Raw genomic sequence first — 22690 nt, forward strand, 5'->3', positions numbered from 1 at the left:
CCCATAGGCATGCACATGTCATAGTAGAATCTGCCTTCCCACCGGAACCCAAGCAAGTGAAAACAATCAGGATGGACAGGCAGCAGTCGGAAGGCAGATTCCACATCAGATTTGGCCAAGAGAGCCCCTCTTCCCACTTTTCTAACTAACATGACTGCCTTGTCAAACGATACATAAGAGACTGATGCATCATCCGCCGAGATGCCGTCGTTGACCGACGAACCCTTCGGATACGACAGATGATGAATGAGTCTGAATTTTCCCGGCTCCTTTTTAGGAACGACTCCCAGAGGAGAGATCCTCAGGTTATAAAAGGGGGGCGCATCAAAGGGGCCAGCGACCCTACCAAGCGCAACTTCTTTAGCAACTTTTTCACCAGTGACCACTGCATGTTCGCGGGCCGACTTTAAATTATCAGAAAACTGAGGTTGACCTGAATAATTAAACGGGATAAAGAAACCAAACTGAAAACCTTCTAACAAAACAGCAGCCTCAGAACTATTGGGGTAACTGTCTAGCCAAGGGCGCATCGCGAGTACGCTCACTGGCGTCCTTGACCTCGGCAGTTGCTGGCTTACTAAGTTGTCGGATGGAGGGCCTGGGGCATCGCAAGGCTGTATGAGCTCCCCCACAGGAGGAGCATTCATGTTTGTATTTGCACAATCCTGCGAACCTGCAACTGCCCTCGTTAAAGAGCCAACAGGAACCTGGTCTGCGCACGGCCACCGACCCTGAGGCTGAAACTCCCCCGGGACCAGTGGCCTCGCAACGCCAGGCGCCGCCGGAAGTCTTCATCATAACGCCACCAGGCGGATCCCCCATGTGACTTGTATGCACTGTAGATGCTGTCAAAATAGACAAACAACTCTGTGCATCGCTCCGGGTACTTCTGACCCATGACACAGCCTAACACCGAAAAAGCCTAAATCCAATTATTCATGGTCCTAGCGACACGGGGCTTTCTGAATTCCGTGGTCCTATTGTTGTCAGGAAAAGCTCGACGTTCCTTATCCACCGTAAACTGGTCGGCTGAAATGAGGGACCAAATGTCCACATATTGATTCGCCCATATCTTTTCTTTAGTTTCCGCATCCAAATGCGCACCCAAAGGGCTGATACCACAGAAGAAAGCCTCCTTGTAGATACCAGCCCTAGGTGGGGGAGGCTTAGAAACCGCAGATACAGCCGGGGTGCTCACGGCGGGTGAGGAAAGCTTACACAAAATAGATTGCAAAGCAGAGAGTACCTCATTGTTACCTGATTCACCCGCGCCCCAAGCCCCCCGTGAAACTGAACTCACCACTCCCTGAAGCGACCGGTTCAGATGACGAAGCAGGCGGAGGAACGATCGGTCCCACCGGGTCAGAAACGGGGATGACCGCAGGAACAGGAACCACCGCAGGCTGGGATGACCTCCTAGATGAGGGAGAATATTCGCGCCGACTACGGTGACCCCTTGGGCTCCGACCAGAGACCTCCAAGGCGCTCGTTGAACCGTCAGAAGTCGACGGGGACCGCCAGCGGGAGGACCTGGAACGCCTACGGCTGTCGGAGACCTTGGATCGTCGTCTGGAGTTGCGATAATGGTAACCAGACGACCGGCGGCGGTGGTAGTGCCGCGGGCTCTGTGAAGCTGACGAAGAGTGGGATCTGCGCCGGCTGGAAACACTCCCGCGGGATATCGCTCTGGCAGGTGGGCACTGCAACAGGGGCTCAGTGGGGGGAGGAGGGGCTAGGCTGCCACTGGCTAGTACAGGAGCAGCAGACACATGCCCTGCGGTAGGGACAACAGGTGGCAGCGCAATCTCACTAAGGGAAGGCCGGGCCAAAGTAGAAACAGCCACCTCAGATGCTACCGAGTTGCTAACCGGCGTAGCCTCTGGCTGACTAGTGGTGGCTGGCTGCTCTGATGGGAGAGGGGCATCATCAGACGAAATACTGGCTGTACCTCCCATTCTCAGCCAGGGAGAGGCACAAAATAGGCTAGGAAATAAGACAGTGGCCGAGGATTGCTGTGTGGCCGCCTGCACAGCCACACTGGGATAGGAGGGGTTAACAATTTGCCGGCGCTCAGAGGTGGTCGGGGCCGACACCGGCAGTGAGGGCAGAGGTCCTGGAGCGGAGCTGGCGGCAGTAGCCACAGCAGAGCGGGCGGGGGAAGGAGAATGCCGGGAAGGGGAGCGGGAGCTAACCTGAGGAGGACGGGCAGGAGCAGTGTGCACAGCAGCGCCGGCACGGCGGGACCTACCACGCGCCGAACCGGAAGCCGGAAGTGACGTGCTGGGGCTGAGCCGGTCGGGAGCGCGTGTGCGCCGCGCCGAGCGCCTACCAGTGGCGGCAGACGGAGGTGAACGGAGAACCGGAGGGGGGCTGATCGCAGACAGGAACCTGCTGAGCCAGCCCTCACCCTCCGTAGCGGCACGCGCCTGCAGCGCGGCCATCAGAGACTCATCAGCCGCAGCCTTGGACGACCCACTTCTCAAAAAATCACTAAGTGGTGCAGTCAAGGCCGGCGTCAGCACCTGGCATACTCGGGCAAGTGCCGGGGCCCACGGCCGCCCAAGGGGCCCCCGACACTTGCCCAAGCAGTGAGACAGACGCCCGCTGCATCACCGACCCCCGGGGGAGCGGGTGCTGCCGACCCCAAGTCTGGGGCTGGAGGGGCTGGGGATTGGGGAAGGACCTGCCGTGTTTGCTGCACTGGGGAAGGACCTGTGGTAACATCATAAGGGGGCGGGGCTGAGAACGGGAGAGGCTGCATATGGATGAAGGACCTGTGATCATTGTCATGTGACATGAGGAGGCGGGGCTCACTAAACCTTCCCTCTGTATGCTGTGAGTTTTAGTCCTTCTCTTATATCTCCTCCTGTAATGACCTCTGATCTCCCATAATAACAGGCTGTCCATGCTGGGAGTTGTAGTTCTCCTCATATCTCCTGTAATGGCCTCTGATCTCCCATAATAACAGGCTGTCCATGCTGGGAGTTGTAGTCCTCTTGTATCTCCTTCTGTAATGTCCTCTGATCTCCCATAATAACAGGCTGTCCATGCTGGGAGTTGTAGTCCTATTATACCTCCTCCTATGATGTCCTCTGATCTCCCATAATAACAGGCTGTCCATGCTGGGAGTTGTAGTACTCCTCTTAAATCTCCTCCTGTAATGTCCTCTGATCTCCCATAATAACAGGCTGGACACGCTGGGAGTTGTAGTCCTATTATACCTCCTCCTATGATGTCCTCTGATCTCCCATAATAACAGGCTGTCCATGCTGGGAGTTGTAGTACTCCTCTTAAATCTCCTCCTGTAATGTCCTTTGATCTCCCATAATAACAGGCTGGACACTCTGGGAGTTGTAGTCCTATTATATCTCCTCCTGTAATGTCCTCTGATATCCCATAATAACAGGCTGGACATGCTGGGAGTTGTAGTCCTATTATACCTCCTCCTGTAATGTCCTCTGATATCCCATAATAACAGGCTGGACATGCTGGGAGTTGTAGTTCCCCCTAGTATACCTCATGTAATGTCTCTTATTGTAACTCCATTCTAGCCTGCTCTATGGTGAAGAAGCTAGAATACAGACTCCAGGGGGACGACCTCCTTCTAGCACCTCCATTCTAGTCCATTCTAGCATGGATGCGCTCTCACCAACAGGCGCAGAGCAATGACGTCATCACGCCTGCTGGTGGATCCACAAGGCGCACACAAGGGAGAAGAGGACCCGTCCCCCGCCCAGATTAGTGAGCATGATTTTATTTTTTTATTTTCTTGTGCTGAGGGAGATCAGGGGGCATTTCTATGGGGCAGAGCAGGGGGCATTTCTATGGGGCAGAGCAGGGGGTGTTACTATGGGGACAGAGGGCATTATTACTATATGGAGGGCACAGCATGGGGACATTATTACTATATGGGGGGCACAGCACGGTACCTACAAACCTCCTTACTTTACTGCACATGACACCAAACAGTGGAGTTACTACTGTATAGGAGCCTATGGGTGGGAAAAAGGGAAGGAAGTTGCTGGAAAAGTGCGGAGCCTAACATGTTTGTCTGACAGGTCCCGAAGAGATGAATTGTAGCTGGAAGAAATCATCATGGAGGTCTGGGCCAGATGGAGAGGAAACGGAGAGCGATCGCCTCAGATCAAAGAAGACCTCACCTGTGAGTTACTGAATTACGTTTTTTTTCGGTATTTTGTCAAACTTTATTTGGTAGGTGTGCCCCGAGGTGTGCTATACAAAGGGGCCCGCTGAGGCTCTCTCGCCCAAGGGCCCACAAAAACCTGGAGCCGGCCCTGGGTGCAGTGACAGTAAAACCGCCCCCCAAGCCCATATATGCAGGTACCCGCCTCCTTTGCCAAACATCGCTCCCATAGGGTCAAAAGACCGCGAAGGCCCGGGATTGGATATATGCTAATTAGAGATGAGGAAAGGAGGAGGGGGGAGAGGAGGAGAGAGGAAACCTCTGGCAGAGAACTTAACCCTTTCCTGGCGGCCATCAGCATGCAGCATGTAACCATGGAAAATGGCACATGCAGTCCGCCTGCGCCCTTCCTAATCAGTCGGGCACCACACAGACATTAGGAGGGCATCTCACACATAAGGAAGGCATGTCAGACATTAGGAGGGCATCTCACACATAAGGAAGCCATGTCACACATCAGGAGGGCAGCACACTGATCAGGAGGCTCGCGGTCCTGCTGACATCAGTGGGGCCAATAGATTTTTTACTATTGTGTCTGGGAACCTTTCTTTATGTGGGTGTATTATTGTATTGTGTCATTTTTCTCTACTTTTCCTGCACATTTGAGCACTCGGCATTGGTTGTGCAGTAAAATCCCTCACTGTAACAATCATGTGACTGGAGCCGCTGCAGTTATAGCCATGTACATAGCCATGTGACTGGGAGCGCCCCTATGAGGGGAAGACTTAGAAGAGGACATGTTGCATACAATGTGGACAATATAGGGAAAATTCTACAAAAATCCACCTAGTGACAAGTCACATCCATGTAAACCACACCCACAATAGGCCACATCCCTTGAAAAAAATGTTGGCAACTATGGGTGTAGGCAAAGTAGGCAAAAACACTTCTATTAGCCACAATATTAGATTTTAAAACCAGTCCCTGACTATTTCACATCCACACTGCTTTTACTGTAAAGAACCCTTTTTATTGCTGGATTTTACCCTTTGTTGCCCTCACTACACTGTAGACCATGGATCTCCAAATTGCGGCTCTACAGCTTTTGCAAAACCACAATTCCCATTATGAACGGACAGCTAAAGCTTTGGATTTGGCTGTCCAGGCATGATGGGAAATGTAGTATTACAACAGCTGGAAGGCCACAGTTTGAAGACCCTTGCCCTAGACAAAAGACCCCTCCCACCAGGAACCAACTCACTATATAGTGTTGACCTCCTATTGGTGGGGAAAGTGCTAGAGAAAGGAGAAGGAAGCAATGTAATAGGACAGTGTGTGTGGTACCTGCACCAGTGATTGGTTGAACAGTATAAACCAACAGTTAACACTTTACCTTCAGCTGTGCATATAAACAAGGGAGAGTGAGACACCAAGTGGTCATAGTGCGGAAAGGCACCTATCATCCCAGAGTGTGAAACCTGACAGAGTTATCCTTTATACAGGTGGTATAACAGACGTACTGGGAAACCACAGAAGGAGCAAAGCTTCTTGACAGCCATTAAAGGGAATCCGTCAGCTCCCGGGCACTATCTAAGGTGCTGACAGTGTGCTGTAGCTGGCAGCCCCCCAGTGAGCATGGGGCCTTTTTGGTAATTTTCCGTGCAGCGGATTATGTACAATCTTATGTCTCCTACTGTCACAGAGCTGTTGTTCGTGCCACACTTGTCATGCATCTTCCTCCCTCTTCATGAATAATCAATGCTGCCCGGCCTCCTGCTCGCTCAGCTGTCAATTTGAAGATCAGTCCTCTGTAGGCAGGTTATGTCTGAAAGAATCTTTCCTCTGTAATGTGTTGGAGCTGTGGTCTAGGGGGTAACTTACCTGTCTAAAGACCTGCCAGCAGTTCATTCTCTGGGTCGAATCCCCTCATGGAATTTAAATAGATGTCTTTTTTTTCCCCTCATTATTGTATCATTTTTAAGGCTATGTTCACACACACACAGTAGTTTTGCTCAGTATTTTGCTCAGTATTTTGCAACCAAAACCAGAAGTGGATTGAAAACACTGAAACAGCAGTGGATTATAATAGGGGCGTTTTGGGCGGCAGCCCGGGGCCCTGAGCTCCTGGGGGGCCCATGACCACCCAAAAAGACTTATACTTTCAATGGTGTACTGTCTCCTGGCTACACTTCTGCCATGATTTGCAAAAAATCACAGTTTTTTTATGGCAATTTTGCACAAATCAGGACATCATGACATTATCTATCCTGTACTATGAACGCCAGGCTAGTGCTTCCATAGTTACAGTGGGGTGGGGGGGCCAAGGCTTAGTGAACAGCCCGGGGCCTATGGTAAAGTTAATCCGCCCCTGCACTGAAAGGCTATGTTCACACACTGTTTAAATTGAGTGGATGGCTGTCATTTAATGGCAAATAATTACAGTTTAAAAAAACAAAAAAAACCAACGTCCGATATTTGCCATCAAATGACGGCCATCTGCTCAACATAGCCTTTCTGTGTTCTCAATCCACTCCTGGTTTTGGTTGCAAAATACTGACCAAAATACTGAGCAAAAATACTGTGTGTGAACATAGCCTAAAAATGATACAATAATGAGAAAAAAAAAGACATCTATTTAATTTCCATCAGGGGATTTGAACCAGAGAATGAACTGCTGTCTGGTCTCTAGACAGGTGAGTTTGCTACGCCCTGGCCCCTGGGGGCCACTTCCGCAGTGCAGATGTTGTGAGGGTGCAGGAACCGGGGCAGCTGTAGGATGTAGTGTGGTCACGGTGTAGGCACGAGGGTGATACAGCTGGAAACCGGGCTCCTGACCATGCGGGAATACTGGGCGTGCGATTCTTCGTTGTCCTTAGTCAGGGCACCAATGAACACACCAATGCCAAGGTTCAGAAACAACGGTAGTTGTATATTTATTGTAACGGTGGTAACTAGTAGTAACAGTCTCTCCGGATGCAACCGGGAATAAGGCAATCTTGGATAAAGCAGAGTAATGGGTGATGCTGCAATAGGCTGTGAGAGTAGCGTGCTGAATGATGGGAGTAGTAGTGAAACTGAAGCTGAGATGCTGGGTGGAATGAGACTTGAATGAAATACTTGCTGTTGATGATTTGAGCAGATGATGATGAGAGGAATTGAAGAATGACTGAAGAATCGACACCCAGATGAGAATCTTGAGACTCGAGACAGGAACACAGCCAGTGGACTGGAGCAGCAGAGCACACAGAGGCCTCTCTCCTTAGCAGGGAGAGAGAGGACAAAAGCACAACTTGTCTCCTGATGGTGGAGGACAAGACTAGACTCACGACCTACCCCCTCTGTGGCAGGGAATAGACTCAGGTAGCACAGGAAGTCACATGGTAACCCCAGCCAAAAGCTCGATGACCATTGATGTTACCATGGAAGCAGGGCACAGTCACGTGACATCCAGCCATTGCATCATCACACCATTAGGCATATACAGAGGAATATACATGAGGAGTACCATCCTTGAACACTAGGAGGCGACATAATACCTTTTGACACTGATACCTGAATACACATGCAATAAATGAGTGAAATAGCAGACCTGAATACTGAGAAGGGTGAAACAATACATGCAGTTTGCAGTGGACCATAGCTTTCCAGAACAGAACTAGTTATAATAAAAATATGAGCATAAGAATGGCTGTTCTGGGACACTGCATACCTCCCGACTAGAAATGAGCCGACCTCGGCGAACCACAAGCTGAGGTAGATGTGGCCGAATGAACATAGAGGACCAGGACAACAGGACCAGAGGAAGGAATGTTAGTGTGAGTGAATATGTAGATGTGTGTTTCCCATGCTCAAGGCACAGGTGACAAGAGAGCGAGAGAAAGAAAAACCCTAGTGGCAGGACTTCACCTAGGGGTGCCTAACGTACTCTGGTTACAGGTAGTTAGTGCGTGGACCATCTGACATGGAAGTCAGGACAACTTAACTGCTGGTGGGCGACCCTCAATATTCCAGTCAGTTTGACAGTAAGTTTCCAATGGAAATGAGTTACCCTAGTGGAAAGAAAACTGTGAACACCTGTGTACTGCCTTGGCGTGTCTGTGTGAAGTGACTTGGACACCTGGAAGAGAAAAGAACAAAATAATAAAAGCAAACATACATGGGGGCCCCTTACATACCGGTCAATCATACAACACAATTATTCAATAGGCCAAACACACGAAAAGGTGCAATATGTATGGACCAGTGTGAATGTTAGGTATGACTATGTGTGATTACTACTGTGTTGGGACAAGACAGAGGTGAACAAACACTGGAGACAAAAGGAAGGGAAACACAACAGACAACAAATACTGCGAGGTCTTGAGGAGAACTGGCTCACATAACTCTGAAGGAAACCTTGAGAGAAATCTGAATGAAAATCTGAAGAAAATCTGCATACGAACTGGCTCAACTAAATCTTTCCAGCTATAGATATGATAATAATACACAATGAGATTATGCATGGAGAAAATAGAAGATTCTTCTGAAAAATACACTTTTTAGAAAATACACTTTCTCTGAGGCTATAGACAGTGGCGTAGCGACCGCGGTCGCAGGGGTCGCCGCCGCGACCGGGCCGCTATCAAGGGGGGGCCCGCGAGGCCCCCCCTTACCACTGCACTGCCCGCCTCCCACTCCCTCTTGTGACCGCAAGCAATGTGTTGCTTGCGATCACAAGAGGCAGGGGCCCCCGGCTGTCTTGCGGCCCCCAGGGAGCTCTGTGTGCGGCGGCGGGGGGGGGGAAGTACTTCCAGCGCAGGGAGCATCGCGTTAAGAAAAAAACAGGCCCCGCGAAGCTCCGCCCCCTCCGCGCTAAGCCCCGCCTCCCGCCGGGGGAAGCCCGCCAGCGCGTGTGACCTGGGGGCTACAGAAATCATGCAGGTGAGTATAGATTTTTTTGTTTTTAAGGGGATGATGGGGGTGTAGTGGTATGATGATGGAACAAGAGGATGATGGGGGTGTAGTGGTATGATGATGATGGAACAAGAGAATGATGAGGGGTGTAGTGGTATGAGGATGATGATGATGATGAAGGAACAAGAGGATGATGGGGTGTAGTGGTATGATGATGATGATGGAACAAGAGGATGATGAGGGGTGTAGTGGTATGATGATGATGGAACAAGAGGATGATGGGGTGTAGTGGTATGATGATGGAACAAGAGGATGATGAGGGGTGTAGTGGTATGATGAAGGAACAAGAGGATGATGAGGGGTGTAGTGGTATGATGATGATGGAACGAGGATGATGGGGATGTAGTGGTATGATGATGGAACAAGAGGATGATGAGGGGTGTAGTGGTATGATGATGATGGAACAAGAGGAGGATGAGGGGTGTAGTGGTATGATGATGGAACAAGAGGATGATGGGAGTGTAGTGGTATGATGATGATGGAACAAGAGGATGATGAGGGGTGTAGTGGTATGATGATGATGGAACGAGGATGATGAGGGGTGTAGTGGTATGATGATGGAACAAGAGGATGATGAGGGGTGTAGTGGTATGATGATGATGGAACGAGGATGATGGGGATGTAGTGGTATGATGATGGAACAAGAGGATGATGAGGGGTGTAGTGGTATGATGATGGAACGAGGATGATGGGGAAGTAGTGGTATGATGATGGAACAAGAGGATGATGAGGGGTGTAGTGGTATGATGATGATGGAACAAGAGGATGATGGGAGTGTAGTGGTATGATGATGAAGGAACAAGAGGATGATGGGGGTGTAGTAGTATGATGATGATGATGGAACAAGAGGAAGATGAGGGGTGTAGTGGTATGATGATGATGATGATGATGATGAAGGAACAAGAGGATGATGGGGTGTAGTGGTATGATGATGATGATGATGGAACAAGAGGATGATGAGAAGTGTAGTGGTATGATGATGATGATGGAACAAGAGGATGATGGGGGTGTAGTGGTATGATGATGGAACAAGAGGATGATGAGGGGTGTAGTGGTATGATGATGATGGAACGAGGATGATGGGGATGTAGTGGTATGATGATGATGGAACAAGAGGAGGATGAGGGGTGTAGTGGCATGATGATGATGATGGAACAAGAGGATGATGGGAATGTAGTGGTATGATGATGATGGAACAAGAGGATGATGAGGGGTGTAGTGGTATGATGATGATGGAACAAGAGGATGATGGGAATGTAGTGGTATGATGATGATGGAACAAGAGGAGGATGAGGGGTGTAATGGTATGATGATGATGGAACAAGAGGATGATGAGGGGTGTAGTGGTATGATGATGGAACAAGAGGATGATGAGGGGTGTAGTGGTATGATGATGATGGAACGGGGATGATGGGAATGTAGTGGTATGATGATGATGGAACAAGAGGAGGATGAGGGGTGTAGTGGTATGATGATGGAACAAGAGGATGATGGGGGTGTAGTGGTATGATGATGATGGAACAAGAAGATGATGAGGGGTGTAGTGGTATGATGGAACAAGAAGATGATGAGGGGTGTAGTGGTATGATGATGGAACAAGAAGATGATGAGGATGTAGTGGTATGATGATGATGATGATGATGGAACAAGAGGATGATGGGGGGTGTAGTGGCATGATGATGGAACAAGAGAATGATGAGGATGTAGTGGTATGATGATGATGGAACAAGAGGATGATGGGGGGTGTAGTGGTATGATGATGGGACAAGAGGATGATGGGGGGTGTAGTGGTATGATGATGAAGGAACAAGAGGATGATGAGGATGTAGTGGTATGATGATGATGGAACAAGAGGATGATGAGGATGTAGTGGTATGATGATGATGGAACAAGAGGATGATGAGGGGTGAAGTGGTATGATGATGAAAGGGCAGGAGGATGAAGGGGTAGTAGTATTATGGTGGAGGTGGTTGTAGTATGATGATGGAGGGGCAGGAGGAGGGGACAACATGGGGGGCATCTGTAAGGGGGATAAAATGGGGGGCATCTATATGGTTGATAACATGGGGGCAATCTATATGGGGGATAACATGGGGGGCATCTATAATAGGGACAACACAGGGGGCCATCTATAAGGGGGAAACATTGGGGGGCCATCTATAAGGTGGACTACACAGGGGGTGTATACAATAGGGGGATATGTACTATAAGGGAGTCACATAGAGTCAGGCTACCCACTAAATGAGGGTGTAAAGGGGCCAATACAGATGTGCAGTTTGTAGAGAGATGAGGATGGTGTCAGTGTGAGGAGCCTAATATGTCTGTCTGGCAGATTCTGTGGATTCGTGGCTCCAAAAAGTTCTCATATTGGCCCTGGGCAGATGGAGAAGATGAAAAGGGAAGAACTCCGATCAGAGAAGACGTCCCCTGTGAGTCACCTGATATATTTGCACTGTAATGTATATGGTGTATAGAGCCTGTGTAGAGCTGGGGCCACCTCTTTATGACTGGATGAGGTTATATTGGTCTATGTACAGAGGATTTTATTCAGTAGCAGCGGTTGTGTTAGTCAGTATGAGGTAAGGGAGGGGGGCCCAAGTTGACCTCTTGCACCAGGGCCCAAGAGACATTAGCTACGCCCCTGGCTATAGATATAAATATGTAGACTGACTTCTTTACTCAGAGGAGGAGGAAACTGTCTCTGACATGAAAATATACACTGTGGAAAAAAAAAAAATACTTCTTCAAAAGACACACTTTACTCTGAGACTATCTAAATGACTTGTCTGCTTACTCAGAGGTAGGAAAATATATATATATGACTCTGACAAGAAAATAGACCTTTGACTACTGAAGTGCAATACTGAAGTACAATAATAAACCTGACAATCACATAATCTGGAAAATGCTTTAGGAAGGAATGGATAAGTGTCTCTGTGTGGTAGAGTCTCTTTAGGCAACATAGAACATCGTCCATGTAAAGGCTCTGGGACAGGCACTGAAGAACAGTTTGGTCAATGAGTGTCCATCAGCACATAGCTGGATGATAATAAGGGAACTTGGGCAGGAGGACCAGGCACGAAACTTGAACGTTGCATAACAAAACAGTTTAAGGACTTTGGTCTCTGTAGCGGATTGGTAGTGTTCCCCGAGTTGAGCGCTCAGACCGTCTCAGCATGAGGTTGGCTTCACGAGTAACTTGCTCTGGAACAGATTGGGAGTCATTGACAGCAGCTGGTTGAGGAGAAGGGACTGCAGGAGGCGGAGCCGCAGGAGGCGGAGCCGCAGGAGGCAGGACAACTGGGGTGCTCATCGGAATCCCCTGATAGCCAACAGCCATGAGGAATGGTTCGGTTTGGAGCATATCTTCAAGAGAGACCGGCTTAGATGGAGCCTCTGAAACTGGCGGAAGTGCTTGTACAGGTGCTGGACAGAATGCTGTGAGGCCTTGCAGATCCTCTCTTACACAGCGCTTTATCCTATTCCGGTGTACAGTTTGAGGGGCCAGACCTGGCTTCTTGACCTCATACACATCAGTCTCTGGATAGGGAATAGCAGAAATGACATAGGGTTCAGGCTCCCATAAACTCTCCAACTTGTGAGTGCGGTGATATTTCTTTAGCCAGACTCTGTCCCCCACTCTTAGTGGTGTGGCATGCGCCCCTTGATTATAAGCATCTTCTTGACGCTGGTGAGCCTCTCCCATCTTCTGGTCGACAATCTCTCGGGCGTCTTGAATCCTCCTCTGATGCTCTTGGACCCAGTCAGTCTCAGGCAGAGGGTTAACAGTGTCAGTTACTTGAACTCCAAGCGCGCGGTCTTGAGGAAGCTGACCTTGGCGCCCAAACATCAGATAGAAAGGGGAGTAGCCCGTAGAGCAATGGGTGGTGTTGTTGTAGATCTCCACCAGCTCATCCAACAGGTGAGGCCATTCCACCCGCTTGGCCACTGAAGCTGTTCTGAGCATATTGATGAAAACCTGGTTGATTTTCTCGCAGAGACCATTGCCTTGCGGGTGATAGGCTGTGGTACAAAGCTTTTTGCATTCGTGATAAGTGCACAGCTTATGGAAGAGTTGAGATTCGAAAGCCGGGCCTCGGTCTGTGAGCAGGGACTCAGGACAGCCGTAGTGTTTCACATACTCTTTGTAGAAAGTGATGGCTGTGGTCCTTGCAGTCAAGTCTCGGACGGGTACCACGACTACCCACTTGGAATAGTGATCGACCATGGTCAGGGCATATGTGTATCCACATCTCGTTGGGGACAACTTCACATGGTCTAAGGCAACGAGCTGATTTGGCCGGTGGGACACAATGGAATGCAAGGGGGCTCTAGCCTCTCTTCCTCCCGCCTTGGAGATGTTACAGGCGGGGCATTCAGCACACCAGTTCTCAATGTCAGCCCGCATCCTGATCCAATAGAACCGTTGACGGATGGTCGCCTCAGTCTTATGGACCCCGAAATGTCCGGAACGGTCGTGGTAGGCATCCAACACCAATTTGGCGTCCTGCCGGGGAATCAAGATCTGATGGCATCGCTCTCCAGAGACGGGGTCCAATGAATTCCTCAGAAGTAGGCCCTTATGGAGGAAGAGCCGATTCCTCTGTCTCCAGAGACGCCTCAGTTCAACGTCTGGATAGGGCCTCTTGATTCTCATGGGGACTCTCCCAGTAGACAAGTAGTCGTAGATTTCCCCCAAGACTCTGGACTCATTCTGGATGGTTTGCCATTGGGACAAATCTTGATAGGGCCCCGGGTCAGGGGACGCCTCGCCCGTTTTGACCGCCGTGGTAGTACTCTGGGTAGCGAACCTCTGATAAAAAGGAGGCATCTCCACATCTTCCCAGTCGTCATCCTCCGGGGCTTCCTCCCCTCTAGGCAATCGAGACAGCAGGTCAGCATTCACATTGGCCTTGCCGCTTCGATACTTGATATCGAAGTTGAAATTGGCCAACCTAGAGGCCCAACGCTGTTCCAGAGCGCCCAGTCGCACGGTATTGAGGTGAGCTAGCGGGTTGTTATCTGTATAGACAGTGAATGGGGTAGCCGCAAGGTAATCTTTGAACTTTTCCGTGACGGTCCACACCAGCGCGAGCAACTCCAATTTGAACGAGCTGTAGTTACTGTCATTCTTCTCAGCACCTCTTAAACTTCGGCTGGCATAGGCAATAACTCTTTCTTGGTTACCTTGGACTTGAGACAGGACAGCCCCTAGGCCTTGGAAGCTGGCGTCTGTGTAGAGACGGAAGGGCTGACTATAGTCAGGATAAGCCAGGATGGGAGACGAGATCAACAGGGCCTTCAGGGTTTGAAACGCCGTCTCCTGACGTTCAGACCACTCTATGGGTAGCCGTCGATTATAGTTCTCTTGGGGACAGCCATGGAGTAGTTCATTGAGTGGTTCAGCCACCTGGGCGAAGTGGGGTATGAAGCGGCGGTAGTAGCCCGCAAATCCAAGGAAGCTTCTCACCTCTTTCACCGTCTTGGGAATGCCCCAGCTTTCCACAGCCGAAATCTTCTCGGGGTCAGGTTGTATCCCCGCGGCACTGACGACATGGCCCAAATAGTTCACCTGCGGCTTGAGGAGATGGCACTTCGACGGTTTAATCTTGAGGCCATGGTCAATAAGAACTTGAAACACCTCGGCTAAGTGATGAATATGGTCCTCATAAGTGCGAGAGTAGACAATGACGTCATCCAGGTAGAGCAATACACTTTGGAAGTTGACGTGACCGAGGCACCTCTCCATTAACCGCTGGAATGTGGCAGGGGCGTTGCAGAGCCCAAACGGCATACTGGTGAACTCATAGAGTCCCATGGGGGTAGTGAATGCCGTCTTCTCTCGGTCTTCCGGAGCCATGGGCACCTGCCAATACCCACTGGTGAGATCCAACGTGGAGAAGTAGGCAGCTGAACCCAGAGCAGCAATAGATTCCTCTATACGAGGCATCCTTGTGAGTAATGGCGTTCAGTTTCCGGTAGTCAACACAGAATCTGATGTTGCCGTCCTTCTTTTTAACGAGGACAATAGGGGCAGCCCACGGACTTTGGCTCTCCTGGATGACGTTGGTGTCCTTCATTTCCTGGAGCAGTCTCTTCACCTGCTGATAGCTGGCAGGCGGAATAGGCCGGTGCTTCTCCTTGATAGGAGGATGATCTTTGGTATTGATTCGATGCTGGACCAGACCAGTTTTACCAAAGTCAAGTGAATGCTTGCTGAAGGCCTCGTGATGACGTTTGGCAACTTTGAGTACCCCCTGAACATACGCGATTGGGGTGTTGGCATCCCCGATGTTGAGGGCATCCCACCAAGGAGCGTGGGACTGTTGGGATTCTCCTGATGATGTCCTAATCGACCTCTGGTGGGCAATAGTCTCTTCACATATGAGGTCCTCAGGGTCGAGTTGGTGGAGCATGGCAACCGTAGTAAATTTAGGTAAGTCGACTGAAGATGCACTGAGGTTGACCAGCCGTACTGGAACCTGACCATTGGAGACGGTCACTAGACTTCGGGCAGCCATGACAAGGGGTTGCCCCTCGATCTCGATGGAATCCAGTAGAGCCTCGTAGTCGGCGTTGTCTAGGCCCGGTCGAGCCCTGCACCAGATAAGGGTCTCGCTGTTAGCTGGGATAGTGATGGGGCAAGCATCTTTAGTACGGACACGGCAAATCTCCCCCCGGTGATTGACAAACCTCTGCTGAGCGGTGAGCGCCTTGATAGTCTTCTGGATGGCTTGTCTGTAGGGGGAAGAAGCTTGAGACAGAGAGTTATGCAGGGCAGCTACTAATTCAGAGAATACATGGCGAATGACATTCATGCCCAAGACTGTAACACCACTGTCCCCTTGAGCCTCAGTGACTATAACCCCCTGCTGGGCTAACCTCCGGTTACCAATGCATATAGTGGGTTCCCAGTACCCTAGTTGTGAGATAGGCCGACCATTACTAGCAATCAGTTTTAGCCTGGCCTTCTCCACTGGACACAACACCCTGCGGTCCCAATGTGCTTCAAAAACATGTTTGGGGATGGTAGTAACCTGGGACCCAGTGTCCACCAAGGCCTCGAGAGGCACACCGTCTATCCATAGAGTCACATGCGGGCATTGCGATAGGAATTTTGAGAGCCATTGTGACTCCTGCGGGCCTGAGATTCTACCTCCCGGGTGTTGGCCCTCGGACCCGGGGGTGGCCCGTTTAACTGAAAGCACTGAGATTGGTAGTGTCCATGTCGCCGACAATAGTCACAGTAGGGCCGCTCTCGTGGTGTGGCCCTGTGAGGCATGGAGGGGGCAGAGCGTGGGTGCCTGGGAGGTGACTCTAGGGACAGGGCCTGACTGGAGGTAGAGTGGGAGGAGGAGATGGATGAGGTCCCCTTTAGCTCTTGAATGGCTTGACACAGAGAGCTGACTACGTGAGTAAGGAGGTCAGGAGTAACCAGGGGGCTGGTGAGAGAAGCTTGCATGGCCTGAACAGCTGGAACAGGTGAATTAGCAGGCGTGGGGACAGGCCCAGGGGTCACACCTGTCAGTACTGGCTGACTCGAGGTCGGGGGAAAGTTATGGCAGGGGGAGTCAGTTCCGATTACCCTCAGAGCCAGGGTTTTGAAATCCAGGAAGGACATACTAGGGTTCTGCGCAGCCAACATGCGCAGCTGGCTTTGAATGAGCCTAGAGTCTATGCCCTCTATGAAGCGGTCTGTGATTATGTTTTCTGCTCCAGAGGGGTCAATGACATCCACCTGTTGTAGGGCCCGATAGGCAGACTGGAGGGCAAGGGCATAGTCTCTCAGGGTCTCACCTGGTTTCTGGCACCGATCATAGAACTGGAGGCGAACTTCTGTGGGGGACTGTACCTCAAATTCCCTCCGGAGGCGATCAAGAATCTGCTGCACCCCGGCTTTCTCTGTGGCAGGCCATGACCGGACCTCCTCTGCAGCAGGACCTTCTAGTTGTCCGAGTAGGAGCTGTACCTGCTGGGTAGGGGAGAGAGAAACCAGTTCTAGAGTACGGGAAATTTTCTCTTTAAAAGCAGCCAAGGTGTGGGGCTCTCCCTTATAGCTGGGCAGGTGATTGGGCCCAATGAAAAACGGCACTCCAGCGGCACTAGCAGATGCAGGGGGGGCAGCTGGAGGAACAGGTGCGCCAGCGGGTGACGGGGGTGGACTGCTTGACCCGCCGACGGCGTCATCCTCTGAGCTGGACATGCTGGGGAACTCTCACTTATCTGGCTGTCCCAGCGCAGAAGACGGGATTCCTGGATGAGCTGCACAAGCGGTCCGGACGACTGGCGGTGAGCTGAGATGACCGCGGCAGGAGCAGCGGCTTGCAGGAGACAACGGCTTGCAGGAGACAGCGGTGGAGCGGGCGGAAGCTGGGCCCGGCGGCTTCCGGCAGGCGCAGCAAGGATCTTCTTCCCCCGGCAACAGAGGCAATGGCTGAAGGGCCGGGGGCGGAGCTGGAGCGGCGCGCGCGCGGGAGCCTGGGAACTGCGGCCTTAACCCCTTCCTGGGCCACCGGGACAGGTACAAAGTCTCTTTGGGGGTTGCGGCACAGTCTTGGGGCACACAATGCAAACGTGATCCTGTTCGTGACGCCAAATGCTACGCCCTGGCCCCTGGGGGCCACTTCCGCAGTGCAGATGTTGTGAGGGTGCAGGAACCGGGGCAGCTGTAGGATGTAGTGTGGTCACGGTGTAGGCACGAGGGTGATACAGCTGGAAACCGGGCTCCTGACCATGCGGGAATACTGGGTGTGCGATTCTTCGTTGTCCTTAGTCAGGGCACCAATGAACACACCAATGCCAAGGTTCAGAAACAACGGTAGTTGTATATTTATTGTAACGGTGGTAACTAGTAGTAACAGTCTCTCCGGATGCAACCGGGAATAAGGCAATCTTGGATAAAGCAGAGTAATGGGTGATGCTGCAATAGGCTGTGAGAGTAGCGTGCTGAATGATGGGAGTAGTAGTGAAACTGAAGCTGAGATGCTGGGTGGAATGAGACTTGAATGAAATACTTGCTGTTGATGATTTGAGCAGATGATGATGAGAGGAATTGAAGAATGACTGAAGAATCGACACCCAGATGAGAATCTTGAGACTCGAGACAGGAACACAGCCAGTGGACTGGAGCAGCAGAGCACACAGAGGCCTCTCTCCTTAGCAGGGAGAGAGAGGACAAAAGCACAACTTGTCTCCTGATGGTGGAGGACAAGACTAGACTCACGACCTACCCCCTCTGTGGCAGGGAATAGACTCAGGTAGCACAGGAAGTCACATGGTAACCCCAGCCAAAAGCTCGATGACCATTGGTGTTACCATGGAAGCAGGGCACAGTCACGTGACATCCAGCCATTGCATCATCACACCATTAGGCATATACAGAGGAATATACATGAGGAGTACCATCCTTGAACACTAGGAGGCGACATAATACCTTTTGACACTGATACCTGAATACACATGCAATAAATGAAAGAAATAGCAGACCTGAATACTGAGAAGGGTGAAACAATACACGCAGTTTGCAGTGGACCATAGCTTTCCAGAACAGAACTAGTTATAATAAAAATATGAGCATAAGAATGGCTGTTCTGGGACACTGCAAGTTACCCCTAGACCACAGCTCCAACACATTAGGGAGTAGAGATTCTTTCAGAGATAAACTGCCTACAAAGGACTGATCTGCAATCTGACAGCTGAGCGAGCAGGAGGCCGGGCAGCATTGATTATTCATGAAGAGGGAGGGGGATGCATGACAAGTGTGGCACAAACAACTGCTCTGTGACAGTAGGAGACATAAAATTGTACATAATCTGCTGCACGGAAAATTACCAAAAAGGCACAATGCTTACTGGGGGCTGCCAGCTACAGCCCACTGTCAGCACCTTAGGTAGTGCCCAGGAGCTGACGGATTCCCTTTAAGTTTGTGACGTTTTACAGGTATGTAAATCCACATGCACATGTAAGGAAAATTGCCTGACCCATAGGCTTGTATTAGGCACAGACACCCTTCAGGATTTTTCCTGAAGACTGTATGTTCTGAAAATTAGGACTGTAAAATATAAAGCAGGTCCAATTCTCAGAAGAAATTCCGGCACAGATGCCCCATAGAAACATATAGGAGAATCTGGAATTTTGGATGGCTCTGCAAGTCAGGCCAACATCAGCACCTGGACAAGTACCGCTGGGTGCTACACCTGGCCGTTTAACTGTATACACTCCTTATCAAGAGCACATACAGTTAAATGCAGTGCTGTTTTTGACAGGGCAATGAGCGATTGGCTCCCAGCCCTGTCGATCACTCTTATGGCCAGAGTCAGCATTATGACTCTGGGTACAAGAGGCTGCAATGACATCACTTGCGCATTCGCAGAGGAAAAAGCCAGAGGAGAGCACCGCTGGAGCAACTCGACAATGTGGGCCCTAAACAGCTGCTCCTCAGGGGGTGTGAGGTATAGGCAACCTGCCAATCACCCTCTCCTCTTCCCTGTACAGTGTCTTGAATGCATGCTATCAGACGTCTTCATGTGAACACCAGGATTTCAATACTTTACTAACGCAATCATTGACCTTGATGGTAAAGGGTCTTCAGGAGGCAACCAGAATATCCACTACATCCTCGGGAGAAGATCACATGTATTTTGTAGTCCAAAGGAAGCATTTAGGCCCAATTCGGGCCCTCTGTCCCTCTGTCTCCGTCTCCCCCTGTATGTAGTCTTCCTGGTAGGTAGTCACACTCCTTTAGGTATTACCCAATATATAGTTTTCCACATGTAGGCATCCCCCTAGGGTAATCCTATCTGTTAGTTAGCTCCACCTCCTCAGTAATTTAAATAATAATAAAAAAAAAAACATACTCTCCTGCCTGCAGCGCTCTCTCCGGCGACTCATCTCCCTGCTTTGCATGAGTGATGTCTCTCATACACTGGGAGCCGGAAGGAGAGAGCACCCTCTTGCGACCAGAGGCAGAGTACTGCCTTTAGCCACAAGAGGTACTGTCAGAGAGGGGAGCCAATGGTTCCTCCCTCTGTCAGTGCACTACTGTATTTAACTATAAGCACTCATTAGGACTGCTTATGGTTAGATACATGGAGAGGGGCGAAGGCCTCATGGTTTGCCAGGACTGTCCCTTTAAAATGGGACAGTTCTGGCAAACCTGGGACTGTTGGCAACTATGGTCATGTAGCATATCAAAGAAGACAGAAAGTTCTCATGTGGGCTCATAACAGTTGAATCTGTGTTTGGCACCATGGACAGCACATCAAATTGCTGTGCATCAGAAGGGAAAGTTGCAGGTAATTGCAATTTTCTGTGTTGATAAATTTTGAACCATAAGAGATATTGAAAATTAGATTGCGGGAAGTGATTTCTGAGACAATTCTGGTCTTCTTGGATATACTACATGACCACCTTCTTATTGTAAAAAGGGATATGGGGGCTTTCAACATGGTGGCCATATTCCAGATATAGCCATAAAAGATAGACCCTGTACCCAATACTTGCAGGGTTATTCAGATAAGTCATTTTCTCTTTCATTTCTTTAATGGAAAAAAAAAAAAAGAAAAAACAAAAGTATCTAACCTGCCTATAGCACACGGGGCGCTGAGGACAAACGTGAGTGCACTGATCCTTCTTATAAATATAGGGGGCGCTCTGCAGTGACGTCACTGGTGCTCATCCCTGCAGAGCGCTGGATTAATATTCATTAGAAGGGATGGGCCAGCTGGGGCTGATCGGGGCTCTGTGGTGATAGCCCCGCCCCCAGGGCACCAAACTGCCTCATTAGCATATGGATTGATAAAAATGGCAACAAGGAGAAAGTAAGAAACTTCTCCCTATAGCGCACAGGGCGCTAAGGATGAAGGTAAATCAGCAAGTTAGATGCTTCTAAACTTCTGATAGTTTCCCTTCAAATAAATGGATGTCCTTACACTTTTGACACGCTCATTAACTGCATGTAGATGTATGTACTGAAACTGTTTTGGAGTTTGCATTACTATGAATGATGATGCACAGACCGTATCTACAGAACATGTGAACGTAGCCTAAAATTAGGGTGCATGCACACTATGGAATTCCCACGTATGACCCGCGGCGGATTCCGTCACTCGTACCCGCACGTGGCGGCGCGCATCTCCGCCCGTGCTACAGACACTATTCTATGCACAGGCGGATTTCGCATTCCGCCGAAAGAAGTGACATGTCAATTCTTTCGGCGGCATGCTTAATCCGCCCGTGGATAGAATAGTGTCTATGGCACGGGCGGAGATGGGAGCCACCGTGTGCGAGTGTGAGCGACGGAATCCACCGCAGGTCATACGCGGGAATTCCGTAGGCTGTGTTCACACATGTTGCATTTTTATTGCAATGCTGCAGCCTTTTTTTTTTTTTACACTGAAATGACACAATACTGTAATGAAACTGCAAGGTGTCAACATAGACTAACCCCTTCAAAGTCCATACAGATGTAGCTGTGCTCTACACAGGACTGCAGGTACTGCATAATCTTGGGACTCCACACTATTCTTTGTGCTATGATCAGGTTGCAGTAGATCCCAGTATATGTGCATGCATGTGGGAACAGCCACTAGTGATCCTCATCATCCACCTCACACCTGACGTTAGTTTATCCCCCGTCCTATCACACAGCGGCTCTGGGATCACTCACAAGGTATAAAGCTGGGGCTATGGCAGACTGAGGTATAGGTGGCTGCTGGCAGGATGGGCTTGTTTGGAGCAGGTGTGGGGGTTGTGCTGGTGCTTTGGGTCTATGGGCTGGGGTCTGTAGTGTGTGCAGTACAGGATTACTGGGATGATCCTTCCCATCTGCATTGTGGAGATGATGCTATGGAGTTCTCTCTTCCGTCTTTGCTGGACAATGCATTCTTTGCATTGAACATTATAGGTAAGAGCTGGAATGTCTAAAAGCTAAAAGGAAATGTTTTGAAGGGGTTATTCATGCTTAGAAAAAAAAGTGTCTCGCTGTATATCTCTGCATATGTCACTGCTTGTATAACACAGTGCACCAACACCTTGTCCTCATGCAGCGTGTCATTCACTAATGGGAGCACGCTGTATTGTCTGTCTGTCTGTCTGGCATTTGATTACTGGTGGTTGAAGTTGGTTGTAGCCCCAGGGAGTTCTGGAAAACATGTATACAACCTATGACATGTGGCTGTATCATGTTTTCCCAGACTCCTTAGGGATGCATTTAATTCTGGCCACCAGTATTCAAATACTGAATGATTGTGCTCGAGCATTCTCCCATCACACTCATCTCTAGTGCTAAGGCCTTCCTATCTAAAATACTGTGCTACACAATCTGTAACATCATACTGACGTTTAGTAACTTATACCTGACCATCTACTCTGATTCTAGGCAAGAATGGAACCTCTCACAATCTGCACAATGACTCCACCTGTGGAACCTGGATTATAGAGAAATCTAACAGATTGATGGTGGTCGGTTCTTCCTTTGATGGCTGCTATGTGCGGGAGGAGGTAAGTTGTAAGGAGATTTAAAGTTGGCCATAGACTGGACTCCTGAGCAGGGATGACTCTAGGGGTCTGTTCACACGGGGAGCATCAGTCACT

General features: G+C 49.9%; 1 long non-coding RNA gene across 1 annotated transcript in view; it reads left to right on the top strand.

The window, feature by feature from the left end:
• The window catches only part of LOC138790499 (uncharacterized), a 44065-nt gene that overhangs the window by 20758 nt on the left and 617 nt on the right, over positions 1-22690 (top strand). The window contains exon 2 of the long non-coding RNA XR_011363100.1: positions 22476-22597. This is a non-coding gene — a long non-coding RNA (uncharacterized lncRNA). The remainder of the gene's footprint in view (positions 1-22475; positions 22598-22690) is intronic.

This window comes from Dendropsophus ebraccatus, chromosome 1, assembly GCF_027789765.1.
Source record: "Dendropsophus ebraccatus isolate aDenEbr1 chromosome 1, aDenEbr1.pat, whole genome shotgun sequence".
Lineage (NCBI taxonomy): Eukaryota > Metazoa > Chordata > Amphibia > Anura > Hylidae > Dendropsophus > Dendropsophus ebraccatus.